General features: G+C 46.2%; 1 protein-coding gene across 1 annotated transcript in view; it reads right to left on the minus strand.

The window, feature by feature from the left end:
- Nucleotides 1-19,548, minus strand: part of LOC115073295 (adenomatous polyposis coli protein-like) — a 459,579-nt gene that overhangs the window by 266,741 nt on the left and 173,290 nt on the right.

The raw sequence follows: 19,548 nt of genomic DNA on the forward strand, positions 1-19,548 counted from the left end.
ATAGTATTTACATGTGCATTGGACATTGTACTTTCTGCTGTAAACAATGATAGATATATTTTGGGTTAGTAATATATGTAGGAAATGTATGCAAGATTTCATAAACCTCTCTTCCCTTTAGAACATAAAATTAAATATATATGTTTACATAAAATCAGATTTCAAATAGCAATAATCAAACCTGAAATACCACAGCCATAATCTAACCATAAACCTACAAAATTCAAAAGCAGCTTCACGATAAAAGCATATTTGCTGTAATTTTCTGTGTATTAAAATACCCTTACGTTTAGACTTAACAGTCCATTATAACAAAATGAGACGCTGAAAATAAGCAGACCTGCAATTTCTTAACAGAGAAATAAAACAGATTTTATTTAAAGAATCAGAATACCAGTATTACATCCCTCAAATGAGCTACAAATTTTGTAGAAAGAATCAATGATTTAGTTGTTGACCTAGTTACCATTATATAAATTATGCCTAACAAAGGAGGGGGAAGAAAGGACAAAGTCCTTGAGAAATAAATTATACAGATTTGAAAAAGCATTCAGTTTAAGTCACTGATTCTGACTCATCTTTTATGTTAAAATGTAGGCACCAGAAGGTTTAAAATTTATTTTACTCAATACTGTATTTAAAACCTGAAAAAAAATACATGTTATTTGCTGCTTCTGCTCAAATTCCAACTTGCCATTGAATCTTATCTACCAAATCAATTTGTGAAAGCAGTGGTGCAGCACAGCCTCTCGTTCCTCTGCGGGTTTCCTTTTCAGCTCAGCAAAAGCTGCAGTCGAGCACAAAAAAAAAAAAAAAAAAGCCAGGGCAATCTGTCAAAGACACTGGTATAAAACCATTTTGCAGTACTCAATATATCCACATAACAGAATATACATCTGACAAAAAAGAAATATAAAATTTACAGTACCTGTGAATACCTTCATTATAGCTGCTCTACCAAACCCAAGCATATGCCTTTTCCTGTTCTGCTAAAGCAATAATGGACCGAGCTTTGATTCGCAGAAATTCTCATCGGTTGTTTATGAATTGTCCTTTATGACTCTGGGGGGGTTTTCCTATCATCACTTCTGGGCTCCATTTACATCCCGTTGGCAAGAGATTGTGTGCTCTTTGCCCTGCACGCTTCTGTCAAAAACATGGATGCAAACCTCAGAGAATCTATTCCTACTTCACTGCACAGGAACCAAGACACTTCCCACTCCTCTGACACAAGCAGCTCTAAGCTGGGAGTTGGGCTATTCCAAAAGCAATCCATGAAATGAAGCGCAGCGACACGTCAGGGCACACATGCAATGAATGCAGTAAAGAAGCCATCTCTAAGCGGCAGTGCCTCCTAGAGACATATCCAAAAAGATTGTTAAAACGGCTTTCCTTACTCTAGCAAGACATTTTCTGTATCATCTTAAAAATGATTTTTTTTTTTTTTTTAATATTTTCACAGCTTTTGTTTTACTGTCAGTCCCACAAAGAACTTCAGTTTCTGCTCTGTACATCTGCAATATCCCTAGAACTCTCTCTCACTCATCTTTGTTGTTTCTTAGGCAATAATGGCACACATTTCATAACAAAGAAGTGATTACAAATAAAACCTAAGAATTGAACTGGCAAATCAGTCTATCTATATATATATATATACACACACAAATATAACGCAAATCCCTCATTATATAAAAACTTGCTCAAGAGAATTTAGCTTTATGGAAATTCCATTTTAGGACTGGGATTCAATATATGGAACACATGGATTCACTGTAACAGAATTCTGACCCAGCTCTCTTCCCATACCTTCTGAGCTTCTTCTAGGTCACTTCCTGCTCTGCAGAGGTAAAAGTTTGCTACAGTCCAGAGTCATTCTAGACAGTGTCCGAAGAAGAAAAAGAATTGAGAAGTTACTACAAACCTGATAATTTCCATTTCTTTAGGATAGTCAGATAAATCCAGAACAAGTGGGTTATGCACCTCTACCAGCAGATGAAGACAGAGCTAACTGATGTCACAGTATATGTACCCCTGAAGTGACATCAGCCTGCCAGTAATCTCTTCAAAAGCAACTGTGGACAGACTAACAAAACTTGATTAAACAGATAACCATTTCAATACTCAGCTAACAGGCAACACGGAACTCAGCCAAGAATGTATTAACCCTAGTCTAGGGACTGGAGGAACACTAACCATCAGGGCTGGCGAGTCCATTAGGCGAACTTCAGCGGTCGCAGCAAACAGAAATAGAGACTGACAAGCACACAATGTCGTGCCCCCGCCTCACACCCCACCACAACCTGTTTCGCCGTCAACTGTTTCTATTTCTCTTTGCCGCGAGCAGGATAGGCCCCGCTTGCGGCACCATGTGGCTGCTCTTCGGCGCCCCCTACTGCTCGGCGCCCTAAGAAGCACACAGTTGGCGCTGAAACAGGGAGGGGGGGAGAGGGCTCGGCAGCGTAAGGGTCGCCTAGAGCGCTCAATACCCTTGCACCAGCCCTGCTAACCATTAATACCTGTATCACGAAGCCATGGAAGAGGACCATAATACCACCATTCAGCAGCCAAGGGAGGGAAGCTGGATAATTCTGTTCTAAAGAAAAGGAAATCATCAAGTAAGTAATAATTTCTCATTTTTTAGCATCCAGTCAAATGAATAAGGAACAAGTGGGATGTACCTTTGCATGTCCATTCAAAACCACATGTGCAAAGGCTGCGTCCTTCCAGGCTTGCACATCCAGACAATAATACCAGGAAAAAGTGTACAACGAGGATCACATCACAGCTCGGCAAATGTTGATGGGAGACAATTTCACTTCTACCCATGACACTGCCTGAGCCTTAGTAGAATGAGCCATGACTGACTAGGTAACTGCCTCCCACCATCAGCGTATGCAGCTGTGACTACCTCCTTAATCAAGCAAGCTTTGGTAGCCAGCGAGGCTGGCTCTCCCTATCTAGTATCGTCATGAAAGACAAACAGGCAATCCGTCCTTCTGTAAAGAAGCAGTAACCTCCAAATACCAGACAATATGTCTCTTGACATACAAGTGTCGCAACATATGCTCCTCTACATCTCTTTCTCTGTCCAGAGATGGCAGGGAGATGGACTGAAACAAGTGAAAGTCAGTGACCACCTTTGGTAGAAGAGAAGGAACAGTACGCAGCTGTACTGCCTCAAAAGTCACCAGAGGAATGGCTCCCAGCAAGACAAAGCCTGCAGTTTGAAAACCCTACGGGCAGAACAAATTGCCACAAGAAACACCATTTTCAAGGTCAGTAACTGCAAGGTCAGGCTATGCATCAGTCTAAACATAGGGCCAACTAAGAAATCCAAAACCAAATTAAGACGCCATAAGGGTACCGGAAACCGCAAAGGAGGATGAAGATGTTTCTCTCCTTTCAGGAAACGGGCCACATCAGGATGAGCCAACAAGGACCCATCGTTCACCTGACCTCTGAAACAGGCGAGAACCACTACTTGTACCTTTAAGGAATTAAGTGCCAAGCCTTTATTCAAGCCACCCTGCAAAAATTCCAAAATGAGCGGGATCTTGACCAAACAAGGAAGAGTACATCAATGCCTCAAACACTTGCCAAGCCCACACATAGGCCAAGGAAGTGGAGAACTTTCTAGCTCTTAACAAGTTGGAAATCACTGCCGCAGAGTATTCAAATTTCAGTAAGTGATACTTTTCAAGTTGTAAGAGAAAATAGAATCAGATCTTTGTGAAGAATAGGACCCTGCAGCAACAGATCCCTGTGCGCCAGAAGCCAAAGGGGCGATTCCACCAGGAGCCGCCATAGATCCACATACCATGGTCTCCTAGGCCAATCTGGAGCAACCAAGAGCACTATACCTCTGTGGTGCTCGATCCTTCAGACTAATCTGCCTAATATGGGTCACAGAGGAAAGACGTACAGCAACTTGTCTTCTGGCCACTCCTGCACCAAGGAATCAATCCCCAACAACTTTGAATCCCTCCTGTGTCTGAAGAATCACATTGCAAGAAGTTGCCACAGGTCTAAAACAGGAGACCACAGCGATCCAGAATCAGCTGAAATGCCTCATTCTCCTGGGTCCCTACTTTCCCTGCTGAGAAAGTCTGCTCTTACATTATCTTTTCCTGCTTTATGCGAGGCTAAGATCATCTGGAGATGTAATTCAGCCCATTCCATAAGTTGATCTTTCTCCTGCGACACTTGTTGGCTTTTGGTTCCTCCCTGACGATTTATGTAAGCCACAGTCGTTGCGTGTCTGATAATGTCCAGACCGCTCAACCCTACAGCCTGTCGCCAGACTGCAACATGCCAGCTGGACTGCCCTGGCTTCCAAATGATTGATGTTCCAGAGAGACTCTTCTGCATCCCAGCACCCTTGCACTATCAACTCCTGACAGTGAGCTCTCCAACCATGGAGGCTCGCATCTGGTCGTCAGTACTAGCCAGTCCGGTGGTGCTAGGGAAATTCCCTTCCTTAGATGATCTGGCTGTTGCCACCACTGCAGTCGGGAGGAGACCTCCATTGGCAGGTTGAGCCAAATCAAATAGTCCAGAAACTGTGGACTAAGCGCTGAAGAAAACGCATATACGCCCTCGCCCACAGTACCACTTCCAGGGTTGCTGCCATTAAACAGAGTACCTGCAGGTAGGACCATACTGTCAAGTGCAGAGTGTCATCTATAGACTTCTGAATATTAGCTTCTAGCATGAAAACCTTGCCTTGCTTAGTGTTGAATCGAACCCCAAGGTGTTCCAGTGACTGAGCAGGCTGAGAACTGGTCTTTGCCAGGTTCACCACCCAGCCGAGCTCCTGCAACAGGGAGATCACCCTGTGGGTCACCAGGCGGCTCTCTTCCAGCGATTTGGCTAGAATCATTCAACCATCTAAATACGGATGTACTAGGATCCCATCCTTTCTCAATTCTGCCACAACTACCACAATTACCTTGAAAAAGGTCCTGATAATGGCATCCCAGAACCTTGAACCACAGAAAGTATTGATGCTCTAGTTGAATGGGAATGTGAAGATAAGCTATGGACAGGTCCAGAGATGTCAGAAATTCCCCCAACTGCACGGCCATTATCACCGAGCACAAGGTCTCCATGCAAAAATACGTCACCCGCAGATGACAGTTGACACCTTTGAGATCCAGGATGAAATAAACTGAATATTGCCCCATATTTTCTTGAGACGTCAGTCTAAGGAGCCTTGCCAATGTATCCTCCACAGCCTGCTTCTATTGCAGGGAGTGGCAGGGAGAGACCATAAACATATCCTGAGGAATACTGCAAAACTCCAGTGCATATCCTTCTCGTATCATCTCCAGGACCCATTGATCCAATGTGATCTCGACCCACCTCTGACAGATGAGAGAAGGCATCCCCTATCTCCTGTTCCCGGGGGTGGGTTGGCAAACCTTCACTGGGAGGCTCAGGAGGATCCACTACCCAAGCCCATACCCCTTCTGGGCTGTCTGGGATGAAAGGACTGAGACCTATCAAAAGGTAGAATCTTCTGAAAGGTCGCTCCTCTATAGGGTCAAAAATGCTTGGATCCCCTAGCATGACCCCTCATGCTAAAGGAGCGTGGCGTCTGCTTCTTATTCTCCAGTAATCAAGGAACCGATGATTCGCCCCACTTACTGGCCAGTTTCTCCAACTCACTCCCAAACAAGAGCGAGCCTTTAAAGGGCAATTTTGTGAAGTTAGCCTTGGAGGTCGCATCAGCTGACCAATTTCTCAACCATTTCTGACACCTGGCCGCTATTATCAAAGCCACCCCTCTGGCTGAGGTGTGGACCAAATCGCAGCCTGCATCTGCCAACAAGGTGGTCGCTGGCTCCATAAATGCCCTGAAATTCACCCACAGACATCAACCTCTTGAGAGAGACAAACAAGAGCGAGCCACCAGGGAATAACAAGAAGCTATTTGCAAAGTCATTGCCACTGCTTCAAATGCCTGCTTAAGGATAGTTTTAATCCTCCTATCATGTACATCCTTTAAAGTGCTCCTCCCTCTATGGGGTTAGTCATCCGCTTGGAGACTGCCCATACATGTGCATCCACCTTCAGAAAACGTAAATGTTCTCTTACTACTGGATCCAGAGAGTGCAGGCCTTCCAAAACCCGACCTCCTTTGAAATTAGCCTCTGGGGTGCCCAACTCAAGATCAATCAATTCTTGAATGGCCTCCATCACAGGGAAAAAACAAGAGGTTTTACACAGAGAAACCAAAATTGGATTTTTTTCTTTGGCTCAGACATGGAATCTGTCCCAGGCACTCTCAGCATTTTCAAGGTCTGGGAAATACGGCCCAGCAGTTCATCTCTATGGAAGAACCGTACCATAGCCCTATACTGTGCCATCCGGATCTCTATTGGGCAGTCCCACTGCTGCTCTAGGAGTGCTCCGGCGCTTAACAGTAGTTCCAGGCAAGGTTTGCACCCGCAAATCTGCCCTGGGAGCACTGGACAGGGCTGATGACTGCACCTGAAGAAAGAATTGCAATCTCTGGAAAAATTTCACCCATGAAAATGTATAAGTATCCAGACTAGAAGACACCTGAGGCTGCCTTCCCCTGCTGAAGAACCAGTTAGGGGAGTTCCAAAATCAGGTGCCCTGCCTGAAACGCTTTACCCAGATCTACATTTAGCTGGGAAGAACCAGGCTTAGTGAAATCAGAGGAAGATAGTTCTCCCTGAGCCTCCAAACAGCGCTGGCCCAAGTCAGCGGGCACTCCTGGTTGAGATGCCAGAGTATGACAGGCAGTGCAAAGAGAAAGGTGCTTAGTTTTCTTAGATATAGGCGTCATTAAACCGACAGCACGCAAACCAGTGGCAAGCATCTAGCTCTTTTCTTTTTTTTTTAGGCGTACAAAAAATTCTAGGTGTCCAACCTAGGCTTTCAAAAATTAGGCATCCAACAACTAGGTGTCTCACAACTAGGTGTCTCACACCTAGGCATCCCAGTGCCTAGGCGTCCCTAGGATAGCTGGCGTAAAAAAAATTAAGCATACAGCAATGCTCAACTTGTGCGCATAGGTAAGTGGATGGCCACTTAAGGCGCTGCTTAACTTGGACGCACAGAAAACTAGGCCTGCCTAAGCATCCAAAAACTGGATGCACAACTTGGATGCATAGCTAGACGCACACATCGAACAGACAATCCTGCAGAGGGTAGCCAAAAGAAACTGTATAAAATGTCGTTGAGGCCCACCACGTGCGTGCAGTGAAAAAGTCTCAGAGCAGGGCCTAGCCTACAGAGGCTGCTCAACCCGCCAGGCTTCCCACATCCCTTGACCTCCCATGGAGCCGGACGAACGTCGGAATAGCGCACCGAGCACGGAGATTGGGGGAAAAAGAAAGCCCTACAGCAAAAAAAGCCTCCTTCTCTGTCTCAGTTTTTATTTTATTTTTTTAAAACTTACTTGACCTCAGCCTTACCTAGCTGAGTACAGAGAAGGTCTCCGGCTGTGGGGGGATAAGGGTATATGCTGTCACTGCCACGCTCGGCTTCCTGTACTCGCTGCCTTTCAGCTACTTAATAGCTATGTCCACGCCGGCTGAAAACCCAGCTACCGGACCAAGGCACTTATCTGAGGAACCACGATAAATCACCTCAGGAATTCTTAACTGGGGGAGGAACCTTTTGATATCACCGCAGGAGAGCAGGACACATTTTTTTTCCTTATTTCTCCTTTTTCAAATTGAAGCAATCCCCAGTAGGGAGATACATGTCCACCATCTGCTGGAAACAGAGAATACCGGCAGGCTGTCACTGCAGGGGTATATATATTGTGACGTCAATTTGCTCCATCTCCATCTGCTGGTAGAGAAACATAACCCGATTGGTTCTCGATTCATCTGACTAGATGCTAAGAAACCTGTCATATATGACTGCAGATCCATTTCACAGTAGCCTGGGACATAATTCCTGCCACAGTTCACAATCTTTCACTACATTTTACCTCATCGTGTGTGGGAAATAAAAGTAAGTGAAGGTCTGTAAGGCATTCACTGTTTGGAGGTCAGTAAGGCATTCACTGTTTGGAGGTCAGAAGCACCAAAGGAGATTAAAATTAGACATTTTGAAGGCCTTTTCAGTCTACTGAAAAACTGACCAAATTATCTAAGGCAGTGGTATCCAACTTGGATTCTGTGGATCTCTAGATCATAGCAGGGGGTCCAATGGAAGGAATACAAGGATGTTTAGCTTGGAAGAAAGCAGACTATGCTACCTGAGATTCATTGAGCTATGCCTCTGGAAACTTCAACCTGCTCTGCTCCAGGCCAAGAGGAGAAGCCATTACAAGTCCATAATCACATTGCTGCAGACTGGGAGGAAAAGCAAAAAAGTGGGGCCGATTACAATTATTTAGGTGTCTGAAAGCCACAACACTGCACATTCAGCGGAAGTCTGGAAAGAGTGGGGCTAATTGCAGCTTTGAGTTGGAAACCTGCTGCAGCAAATCAGGAGAAGGTAAGGAAGAGAACAGCTGACATTGGCTTTTAAGAACTATAAACTGTTTACCGAAAGTCAGGCAGGAGTGGGGAAGAGAGGTTCTGACCATGGCCATATGAACCTTCAGTAGCCACTGCTGCACACTGAGCAAAGCAGTGTGATCAAAGTGATGAGAAGTGTTTCTGGCAACTGCACAATTAGCCTGACAGAGATTAGAGGACAAACTGCACCAAAGGAGGAAGCAGCGATGGAGCTGACAGTATGAAGAGAAAGAGGGGACAAGGCATGAGACAGGAATGAAGGAAGAAAAGAAGTATAACGGTGAAAGAGGAACCCATGACAGACCTAGTTAAAGGGAGTGAGAGTGGATGGCAGCCTATCAGGGGAGAAAGGATCACCAGAGACCAGGGATGGAGAGGACCTCAGAAATCATGCTGGACTGGGAGGGAGAGAGTTACCAGGATCAAGGAAAAGGGATAGAAGCCCATCACAGAGGGAAGTCCACCATGGCCCATGGGCAGAAGGGAGAGAACTGCCACAGATCAAGGAGGAAGAAACGATCAGCAGATGTGGATAGGACATTAGACAAGTTTCTTAGGGAAAGACACACAGACATGGGGATCAGTTTTCAGATAGGATAATTTTCAAAAGTTTTTATGTGGGTAAATCCCTGTTTACCCATGTAAAAAGGCCCTTTGAAAACTGCCACTCCCTGCCACTGAGGGTATATGCATTGTGAACAACATACATACTTTTACTTATGGGGGGAAAAAAGAGGGAGGGAGGCAAAATATCAACAGGAATTTCATTTTTAAATCATTGTGTGTACTTTCAATCATATACAATGTAGGTGGGTACAAATACAACACTTTTCCCTGCTGGCTTTTCAAAAGGAAAATCTGCAAGGGAGTTTCCCTTTGAAAATTAGCTTGCAGGCCCACAGATACCAGTGCTGATTTTCTGCCAGGTCTCTCCAGGATGCCCACCAGGAATCCTTTTGAACTGTAGCAAATTATTTTTTTTTTTACTGCAGCACAGCTGGAGTGGATGGTAGAAGCCACTGCTTATTTATTAAAATTAGATATTGTGCTTCTTATCAAATACATCAAAGCAGAATACAATGAAAGTAATAAAAAGTACATCAAATACAAATTATTTGGCCCTGATCTGCGATTTATGAGGGCAATTCTTGAATAACTTTGGAAACTGCCCTATACATTCAGGTCATATTAGTAAGAATTATTTGTTAAGTTTTATAGAAACATAGAAACATGACAGCAAAAAAAAAATCATATGGCCCATCTAGTCTGCTCATCCATCATGAAAAAATTAATTTAGTATTATGATTCCCATCAACTCTGAGATCCCCTGTATTTATCCCATGCTTTCTTGAATTCATATACTGTTTTTGTCTCCATCACTTTCACTGGGAGGCTGTTCCATGCATCTACCACCCTCTCTGTAAAGAAATATTTCCTAAGATTACTCCTGAATCTACCCCCTTTCAATCCCATCGCATGATCTCTCATTCTAGAGCCTCCTTTCCGTTGAAAGAGGCTCTCCCCTCCTGCCCATGGAAACCTTCAAGATATTTGAATGTCTCTATCATATTTCCCCAGTCTCGCCTTTCCTCCAAGGTGTACATGTTTAGTTCTTTACAAAGTCTAAGCATGTTTTAGTAGCCACCCTCCAGATCAACTCCATCCTGTTTATATCTTTTTCAAGGTGCACTCTCCAGAACTATACACAGTATTCCAAGTGAGGTCTCACCAGGGACCTATACAGGGGCAAAGTGCAGTTGCTTACCTGTAACAGGTGTTCTCTTAGGACAGCAGGGTGTTAGTTCTCATAGATGGGTGACATCAGCAGATAGAGCCTGGCCCAGCATACCACTATCTGCACATCCACACGAGGTCCCCCTTCAGTCTCATAACAGAGAAAATTATGAGCGAAAAATAAAACAAAACGGAAGGAGAACCCATCTCCTTGGAGTGGTGGGCGAGATTCCTGAGGACTAACATCCTGCTATCCTAGGAGAACACCTGTTACAGGTAAGCAACTGCGCTTTCTTCTAGGACAAGTAAGATGGTAGCCCTCACAGATGGGTGAAAACCAAACTCCAGGCTGTCCCTGTCAGCAAGAGAGATCAATATTTACCGAATGTGCCAACGGACACAACTTTGATGATGTTGGTCAGCAGGGGATGGCCTGGGTCCAACCAGGGGCACTAGGCAGGAACAGTTGGGTTTAAATCTGGAAGAGACTGTGCAGGATGGACCGGCCAAAGGCACTGTCCTGTCGACCATCTTTGTCCAAGCAGTAGAGGGTCGTGAACATTTGAAGGGTACTCCATGTTGCTGCTCGGCAAATTTCGGCAACAGGGACCACCTGCAAATGAGCCACCGACATCGCTATGGCAAGCACAGAGTGAACTTCAATTCGGCCTGCCAGCTGAAGGCCCGCTTGCGCATAGCAGAAGGCGATGCAATCTGTCAGCCAGTTGGATAGGATCTGCTTACCCACCGCCCCTCCCAATCTATTCGTATTGAAGGACACAGAGTTGAATGGAATGCCTCTGACCAGCTGTGCATTCTGAACAGAAAGCCAAGGCCCTCTTACAGTCCAAAGTATGAAGAGCCCATTCCCCTGGATGGGAATGAGGCCTGGGAAGAAGGTGGGTAAAACAATGAACTGATTGATGGGGAAATCAGTCATGACCTTAGGTAGGAACTTAGGGTGTCTATGCAAGACCACACCATCATGAAAAAACCTCATGTATGGAGGGTATGTAACCAAGGTCTGAGGCTCACTGACCCTACAAGCCGAGGTAATCACCACTAGGAATATAACTTTCCAGGTGAGGAACTTTGTGTCACAGGAGCCCAATAGTTCAAAGGGAGGACCCATGAACTGCGCCAGGACAATGTTGAGGTTCTAGGACACAACAGGAGGCCGAAGAGGGGGTTTCCATTGAAGTAGACCCCCTCATAAAGCAACCTACTAAAGGCACCGATATGGGTGTGCCAGTGACACCTCGATGGTACGCACTAACGGCGCCAAGATGAACCCTGACTGAGCTGGTCTGAAGCCCAAACTCGGAAAGGGCCACAAATAGTCCAAGAACTTGGGGAGGGGGCATATGAATGGATCTAAGCCATGCCACACCAGGAGGAGAATCTTCTCCATTTTAATATATAAGACCTCCTAGTGGAAGGCTTTCTAGAAGCCACCAGCACCTGGGAGACACTTTCCGAAAGGGCCAGGGGTTGAAGAACTAGGCACTCAACATCCACGCTGTTAGGGCCAATGCCCAGGGGTTTGGATGGCATAGAGTGCCCTGGTTCTGAGTTATCAGAACGGGTGTGGTTCGCAGCCAGATGGGATCCCTGATTGACAGATCCCGAAGGAGAGGGAACCAGATCTGTCAGGGCCAGTAGGGTGCCATGAGTATCATGGTCCCCCTGTCCTGATGAAGCTTCAGGAGAATCTTCAAGAGGAGCGGGAGAGAATGGTACGCCTACAGAAGACCCTTTCCCTAGTGAAGGGAGAAGGCGTCAGAGGCCGGATGCCCGTCCCATGGCAACAGGGAGCAGAAATTGTTCAACTTGTAATTGTATGGGGAGGCAAAGAGGTCCACATCTGGGGTTCCCCACCAACGAAAAATCCTGGCTGCTACTGCCAGATTTAGGGACCACTCGTACGGCTGGAAGGAGTGGCTCAGCTGGTCTGCCAATATGTTCAGAGTCCCAAGCAGGTACGTTGCTCATAGTGACATCCCTTGTGACAAGGCCCAGGACCACACCTGTACCGCCTTGTGACCTGTACCTGTACCGCCCAGGAACAATTCCGTGCCTCGTTTGATGATATACCACATTGCAACTTGGTTGCCCTTCCTTGTGTGACAACCGGTCCCGGCACACCCAGAGGGCGTAACGGATTGCCAAAAGCTCTAAAAGGTTTATTTGACAGAGAGCTTCATGAGTGATCCAGAGACCTTGTGTGTGTAGGCCGTCCACATGGGCTCATCAGCCCCGAGGAGAAGCGTTGGTTGAAAGGACCACTCAAGAAGGGGCAGACTGGAAGGGGATTCCTCGCTCCAAGTTGGAGAGGTTCTCCCACCAGGACAGAAAGGTCCTCAGAAGTTCCATGACGGAGACACAGGTTCTGAGGTCCTGGGAGACCTGCTGCCATTGGACCACTAGGTCCATTGTGCCCTTTGCATGCACAAGCGGGCGAGTGGGGTAACATGGACTGAAGCCGCCATGTTGCCCAACAAGTGAAGTAGAAGGTGTGTACTCGTATGCCGGCTGCTGCACACAAAGGTTGCCAATGAAGCGAGGGCAAGAGCCCGATCGCAGGGCAGAAATGCTTTTGCCTGTGCCATGTCCAGTCTGGCTCCTATAAAGTCCAGTTGGGGAGACAGGCAGAGGTCAGATTTTGGGTGGTTGATAACAAACCCCAAGAATTGCAGTGTCTGCATGGTGAGGGCTAAAGCGTTCAGTGTCCATGTGCGTGAGTTGCTCTTGATCAACCACGGTGCCTGAGACGCGCAGCCACCATCACAAGGCATTTGGTGAAAACGCGAGGGGCTGAGGCCAACCCAAAAGGCAGCACCCTTGTACTGGTAGGGAGCCTTCCTCATCACAAAGAGAAGGTATTTTCTGTGGCCGGGGAAGATAGCTATGTGTGCATAAGCTTCCTTGAGATTGAGGGAGCAGAGCCAGTCTCCTCTTTTGAGGAGGGGGATCAGAGTGCCCAGAGAAACTATCTTGAACTTTTCTTTTAAGAGAAATTTAAGAACATAAGAACATGCCATACTGGATCAGACCAAGGGACCATCAAGCCCAGCATCCTGTTTCCAAAAGTGGCCACTCCAGGCCATAAGAACCTGGTAAATACCCAAAAACTAAGTCTATCCCATGCTACTGTTGCTAGTAATAGCAGTGGCTATTTTCTAAGTCAACTTAATTAATAGCAGGTAATGGACCTCTCCTCCAAGAACTTGTTCAATCCTTTTTTAAACCTAGCTACACTAACTGCACTAATCACATCCCCTGGCAACAAATTCCAGAGTTTAATTGTGTGTTGAGTGAAAAAGAACTTTCTCCAATTAGTTTTAAATGTGCCACATGCTAACTTCATGGAGAGCCCTGAGGTCGAGAATGGGGTATAAGCCTCTGGTTCTCTTCGATATGAGGAAATACCTCAAACAGAACCCTCGGCCCAGAGGAACTGGCTCTACTGCTGTGTACAATTCTGGTCGCCGCATATCAAAAAAGATATAATTGCGATGGAGAAGGTACAGAGTAGGGCTACCAAAATGATAAGGGGAATGGAACAGCTCCCCTATGAGGAAAGACTAAAGAGGTAGGGACTTTTCAGCTTGGAGAAGAGACAGCTGAGGGGGGATATGATAGAGGTGTTTAAAATCATGAGAGGTCTAGAACGGGTAGATGTGAATCGGTTATTTACTCTTTCGGATAATAGAAAGACTAGGGGGCACTCCATGAAGTTAGCATGTGGCACATTTAAAACTAATCGGAGAAAGTTCTTCTTCACTCAACGCATAATTAAACTCTGGAATTTGTTGCCAGAGGACGTGGTTAGTTCAGTTAGTATAGCTGTGTTTAAAAAAGGATTGGATAAGTTCTTGGAGGAGAAGTCCATTACTTGCTATTAAGTTCACTTAGATAATAACCACTGCCATTAGCAATGGTAACATGGAATAGACTTAGTTTTTGGGTACTTGCCAGGTTCTTATGGCCTGGATTGGCCACTGTTGGAGACAGGATGCTGGGCTTGATGGACCCTTGGTCTGACCCAGTATGGCATGTTCTTATGTTGTGAGAAGGGCAGACAGAAGTATGTCTGAAGTATGACCTGCTGGTTGGATAAACCCCACAATGGACATGTGGGAGAGTTCTCTGGAAGTCTTCTGAAATTGAGACCGTACCCTTGGTTGACTGTGGTAAGGACCCATTGGTCCAAAGTGATGGGTCCTCCAGTGGTGGGCAAAGCCAGGAAAAGCCTGCCTCCTACTGGGGGATAGGGTGCCAAGGGTATGTTTTGTAGAATCGTGCTCCCTCGTCACCAGTCAAAACTCTGTAGCCGGGGCTTGCTGGGGCATGGCTGCTATTGACAGGAGCAGCCCCTGGAGCTAATACGCGGCATGCGAGCCCAAGAGGCGGGGGGATTATTTCCGCTGCCTGTAAAAGGGTTTCCTGGAAGAGGAAGGCACGTCTGAAGCTGGAGAGCTGTTGGAGGGTTTCGTGGTGGTCTTTCAACTGAGCTACCGCATCTCTGACCTTGTCCCCAAAAGTTTGTCATCAGTGCATGGGAGGTCAGCCAGCTTCTCCTGCAGCTCTGGGCGGAGGCCTGGAGCCAGGCCATTCTACGGGCAGCAATGCCCATGGTGGCTACTCGGGCAGCTGTCTGAAACACATCATAGGTGGATCTCATCTCGTGTTTTCCAGCTGCCAGACTCTGCAGGACAATGGCAGAGAGTGACTCCTGTTGCTGTTGCGGTAGGCCCTCTCTGCGAGGTCCTGGACCTGCTTCCTCAGGTTTCAGTTGTATTGTGTCATATACAACTGGTAGGTGGTGATGCAGGTGACGAGCATAGCACCCTGAAAGACCTTCCTACCCAGAGCATCTAGCTCCCTATTTTCTTGCCCTGGAGGGGTGGAGGCATAGGTGTGGGAGCACTTGGAGAATGAAAAAAAGATGATTTATATTCAGCATCAACCAACAAGGAATGAATTACATAGTCTGGATAAACAAATAAGCATGGGTGTAGCTTGCTTGTTACGGCGGTTACTACCCCAAATCAGTTAGGCATGATACTTCACTTGGAATACATATCCAGCGCAGCTCACTGCTTCAACGACAGGGGGGAATGAAGTAAAGAGGATTTATATTTAGACAACCAACAAGGACTGAATTGCACAGGCAGGGTAAACAAACGGGAGTAGCTTGCTTATTACGGCGGTTACTACCCCAAACCAATTAGCTAGATACTTCACTTAGATGCAGCTCCAGCACTGCTGTCTGCATCGATGGTGGGGGTGGAAGGGAATTGGAACCAAAAAGTTACCAATAAGGGCCCTGACCTCAACGGTCAGAGTAACATAAGTATGAAAACAAATAGGTGTGAAAGCTTGCTGGGCAGATTAGATGGGTCGTTTAGTCTTCTTCTGCCGTCACTTCTATGTTTCTATAACCACCGACTGTTGAGAGAGGTGATGCCTCTCAAACCTTAAGGCCTGCTGTACCAAATATGTGACATCTGCCTTCCTATTTACCAGGGATATGGAGATCGGGTGTTCCCATATCCGAAGATGATGATCTTTAAAGATGTCATGGATGGGAACTGCCACGATTTTCTTAGGAGCATCAATAAATTGGAGTACCTCCAACATATGTCGCGCATCCTCCTCTGTAAGAAGATGGAATGGAATAGCTTCAGCCATGGCCTTGACAAACCCCGCAAAAGAGAAGTTCTCTGGGGAGGACCGACACCTTTCCTCTGGTGGGGAAGGCTCGGAGAGGGGGTTTTCCGAGAATTTGGACGAAGACACCGAGGAATCATCCCCCCACGGGTCATGAGGATCTTCTTCACAAAGGCCTTCGTGGGGCTTATATGCGAGAGGCCTCTGGAGAACCCTAGCCCTGGGTTCCGAAGATTTCGAAGACACAGGCACCGCAGGAATTGGCAGTCCCTCCAGTAATGGGGGTACCAGGGGCCACAGGAGTTCAGAGAGCCCAGGCAAAGGCTTGAGGAATCGAGGCCTCTGCAACACGGCATCGGCCACATCTTCCTCCTCCTCGGACCCAATAATGGGAATCACTCCCGAGGGGGCATTGGTGGCCACTGGGGAACCAAAAGTCCCTTGGGCACCGGTTGCGTCATAAGGGTGCTGAGGAGAATGTCTAGACGCTTGAGAAGGGGCACCAGAAGATACAGCGGAGGCTCCGGCACCAGTACTGGTGGCGGCTCGACGCTCTACAGAGCTCAGAGTAGCACATTCTGCATCCTGCGGTCCAATTCTTCCTGAAAGTCCAGTGAGGCCAGGACTGAGGGAAGGGGACAAGGCATCACCAGTGCTTCCTCGTTTCTCAGAGGAGGCACGGTGCCCAGCATCGATATCGTTGGGGAATGCCTGGGACTCTTGGGTATATCCAGAGGAAGGGGCCTCCGAACCACGGGGTCGCTTTAGTGGCGGTATTGCACCGGAACTGGAGCCATGCATAGATGGCGACCAGAGTCGATGCTTGCGAGATCTCCCACGGTGCTCGGCCCAGTCCTTCCCCGGCACCGAGGAAGTGGAGGATCCCGATGTCCTGAAAACTGGCAAGATGATGAAAGACCGCTCACCATTCCCTTAGTCCTTTGAAGATGTACTAGAAGGAATAGCGAGAAGGAGCGTATCGAGTGGCTCCCCTCAACCCCTGGGTTTTGAGGACTCCGATGTGAGTGTGGATGGAGCAGACATTTTGGAACCAAAAAGCTTCTCCATTTTGTCCAGGCATGCGCAACAGCCCTTGGGGATCATCTGGTCACACAGCTGACACCATCGGAAGTCGTGCGAGGGCCTCAGGCAGAGGAAGCAAACCTCATGCGGATCCGTGACGGACATGGTCCGTGGGCACCAACGAAAGCCGGACACTATGAAAAATACCATGCAAATTGACCGATTCTGGATTTCACCTGAAGAGCAGTATCGAAGACAGAATAATCTCATGAAAAATAACCGGCGTGCGGTCGATGGCCGGGGGCCACTAAGAAGACAGAAAAATGTTTTCTATCAACCGTGAAGGAGGACCAGTCGATGGAACAGGGAGAAAACCCGATTTCAGGCACAGATGAAAAAGAAGCAGAGCTCCAAAAACCACGACGCAACTGCACACAGAAAAAGAGAGACTGAAGGGGGACCTCACATGGACGTGCAGATAGTGGCATGCCAATCAAAGTTTCTAGAAACCTTGACAAAAGTTTTCCATGCCTGGCTCCATCTGTCGTCACCCATCTGTGAGGACTACCATCCTGCTTGCCCTAGGAGAATATCACCTCCCTTTTTCTGCTTACCATTCCTCTCCACCTGTACAGCCAAGCATCTTTCTGGCTTTTATCATCGCTTTATCCACCTGTTTGGCCACCTTAAGATCATCAGATACAATCACCCCCAAATCCTGCTCTTCCTATGTGCTTAGAAGAATATCACCTCCAATACTGTATCTTTCCCTTGGGTTTTGCATCTTAAATGTATTACTCTGCATTTTTTAGTATTAAATCTTAGCTGCCAGAACTTAGACCTTTCCTCAAGCTTCACCAAATCTCTCCTCATGTTTTCCACACCTTCCTGGATGTCCACCCTTTGACAGATTTTGGCTTCATTGGCAAAAAAATAAACCTCCATGAAGTTAGCAAGTAGCCCATTTAAAACAAATCGAAGAAAATTCTTTTTCACTCAGCGCATAGTTAAGCTCTGGAATTCATTGCCAGAGGATGTGGTTACAGCAGTTAGTGTAAGTGGGTTTAAAAAAAGTTTGGATAAGTTCCTAAAGGATAAATCCATAAACTGCTATTACACTAATTAATAAGCAATAGTAGCTTGTGATCTATTTAATGTTTGGGTACTTGCCAGGTACTTGTGACTTGGATTTGCCACTGCTGGAAATAGGATACTGGGCTTGATGGACCCTTGGTCTGACCCAGTATGGCATTTCTTATGTAACCTTCCCCAACAATCCTTTAGTTATGTCGCTCACAAAAATGTTGAAAAGTACCAGTCCAAGGACCAATCGATGAGACACACCACTAGTAACATCCCCCTCCTCAGAGAAAACTCCACACTACCCTTTGTTGCCTCCCACTCAGCCAGTTTTTAACCCAGGCAGTCATTCTAGGTTGCATACCAAGGGCACACAATTTATTTGTGTCTTCTGTGCAGAAATGTTTTTAAAGGACTTGCTGCAATCCAAGTACACTCATCTAGTGCTCTCCCCCTTTATCAAATTCTCTGGTCACCCAATCAAAGAACTTGATCAGATTTCTCTGATAAGATTTATCTCTGGTAAAACCATGCTGCCTCGGATCTTGCAATCCATTGGATTCCAAAAATTGCCTTTTTCTCTGTTTTAGCAGCAATTCCATTAGTGAGCTCACCACAGAAGTCATACTAACTGGTCTATAGTTCCCAGCTTCCCCCTTACTTCCACTTTTATGAATAGGAATCACATCCGGGACTACTCCACACTCCAAAGAAGCACTGAAAAGGTCAGCCAGCTCAGCTGCCAGGACATCTCTAAGTTCCCTTAATACCCTCAGATGTATGCCATCTGGCTCCATCACCTTGTTTACTTTAAGTTTAGTTAGCTCCTCACAAATTTCCTTTTCCAAAAATTCATATCATTCTTTGTTATGGCATATAACTACTGCAAAAATTAAAGAGAAACGCATGTGGGTCCGTAAAACCTTTAGAGATAGACACGGGGTCCTGCTTCGAAAAAGGTTCAGAAGCACTAATCTAAGGTATTAGAGCATGCAGCATACACAATAGGAAAAATCTGTGAAAATGGACAAAATTAAAGCAAGTTCTTCTCAAGCATTTTAATGCTTGAGAAGTAATGTCAGGGGAAAAACATAGAAAATCTGCTAATGTGTGGATCAAAGATCAAAATCAAAGTCCCCAATAGCACAATGATAATCCAAAAGGCATTGGCGCCCTCTTCACTCACGAGTCACTCATAACATTTCTTTCCTAGCTCACAAACTCTTAGCATTAGACTCCTTTCCTCGAGCTAATGCGCTTCTGCGCATCTAACACCCTATTTGATCCTTAAGCTCTTCTGAAAGAGGTCTCTTAGGAGTTCCAACAGTGTAGCAGGCTCAGCTAGTTTAAACACGGGAGCGTGCATTTTTAATGGCAGCATCGGAATTGTGAAATTCTTTACCACAAGCTCTCCATCTTACAACATGTACTAAAACATTCAAAGTAATGTTAAAAACTGATCTGAGTTAGCATTTAATGGGTAAATAAAAAGGAACAAATATTCTGTAATAACTTAGAATTATGTTATCATGTG

This window comes from Rhinatrema bivittatum, chromosome 1 (assembly GCF_901001135.1).
Source record: "Rhinatrema bivittatum chromosome 1, aRhiBiv1.1, whole genome shotgun sequence".
Classification (NCBI taxonomy): domain Eukaryota; kingdom Metazoa; phylum Chordata; class Amphibia; order Gymnophiona; family Rhinatrematidae; genus Rhinatrema; species Rhinatrema bivittatum.